A 1,753-nucleotide genomic window follows, 5' to 3' on the forward strand; every position below is an offset into this window, starting at 1 on the left:
CAATTTCCAATATAATAAAAGAGATCGCAAATTAGGGTTATGAACGCAACCACATACAGTCACGAAAGAGATGAACTGATGAACTGATGTTCCCTTCATTACAGTTGTTGTGTTTCATATAAGGCTGATCAAATGTACAGTTCCAATCTTAGTATACACCAGAAACAGATATCAGTGCTTCGTCGACGCGGCAACTCGCACCCTGGCCGTGCATGCCAGCAACCCGTAAATCATTTCATCGCCGCTAGTGTACGTCGCTGTCTCCTAGTTTAGCAACGTGAGGAGCAACCACATACAGTCACGAAAAAGATGAACTGATGAACTGATGTTCCCTTCATACATTGTTGGTTCATATTAGGCGATCAAGTACAGTTCCAATCTTGTATACACCAGAAACAGATATCAGTGCTTGTCGACGCGGCAACTCGCACCCTGGCCGTGCATGCCAGCAACCTAAACTATTTATCGCGCTAGTGTACGTCGCTGTCTCCTAGTTTAGCAACGTGAGGAGCAACCACATACAGTCACGAAAGAGATGAACTGATGAACTGATGTTCCCTTCATTACAGTTGTGTGTTTCATATTAGGCTGATCAAATGTACAGTTCCAATCTTAGTATACACCAGAAACAGATATCAGTGCTTCGTCGACGCGGCAACTCGCACCCTGGCCGTGCATGCCAGCAACCCGTAAATCATTTCATCGCCGCTAGTGTACGTCGCTGTCTCCTAGTTTAGCAACGTGAGGAGTCCCGTCATGGCTCACGGCCCCGGTACCTCCACTGCATGATAAGAGTGTATGACCAGCACCACTCAGGCGTCTGTCACGTCCCTGAAGAATCTCCGAGGGCTTAACATTCTTATGTATTTTTTCCGTACCTCTTGTTTTATCGTGGGGTCATGAACGGCTATGTACTTTAGATATTGCTTTGAAAAGTAGGAACAAAAAAATTAACATCCGGTTTTACACGTTAATATACAAAAAGTAGATATTTTTCTGTTTTGCACACCGTGTCAAAAACTTGGAAAAAGGAGAACGGCATGCCATGACTCTCATAAAAAACGTGACCAGAAGATTTGGGTCTGCGGAGAGATTTAAAAAAAGGTGAGATGTTACACTGTGGCATTAGCATATCATCCTGACAACATGAATATGAATTTATATTGTGGAGCTGTTCTAGCTGTATTTTGTACCCCTAGTTATCTTTACGATGATTAGCATCATCTAAGATAGTTTATGGGCAGTAAGTCAAGTAGGTAAGTTATCTGAATCATCTGGGTCTTCCAGGCACAGGCGATTCACCACTGTTACAAGAGAGAGAAATGTCGTAGCGAAAACTGTTTCTCTTGAGAAAATGCTGTAGACAGTTACACGCAGCACTCACGGCCCTCACGGTGCAACCGGTTCCTTACAAGGCCGAATTCCTCACACAAGGACGTAGCAAACATGGCAGGTATCGGGTACTTTAGATAGATGTTTACACAATCAAGTAGTCTCTTCACAAAGTTTAAAAGAAAGTGAAATTGTTCGTAGGTTGCCCTGTTTGACCTCGCTTACCTCGGCCTACTTACATGCTAGGAAGATATGCCGAAGGGTCAAGCTGTACACTGAAAAGTTTCTCGCACCGGAGTATTCTATCACTAATAAGTAACACGTGGAATGTTTCGAATATTGTGCCTTTTGGGATGACGTGTCGCCGAGTTGCTGGATTGTGGTGTTTTTTTGTTGGTGGTAATGGCCATTTCGCTGTTTC

The sequence above is a fragment of the Penaeus monodon genome, chromosome 22 (assembly GCF_015228065.2).
Source record: "Penaeus monodon isolate SGIC_2016 chromosome 22, NSTDA_Pmon_1, whole genome shotgun sequence".
NCBI lineage: Eukaryota > Metazoa > Arthropoda > Malacostraca > Decapoda > Penaeidae > Penaeus > Penaeus monodon.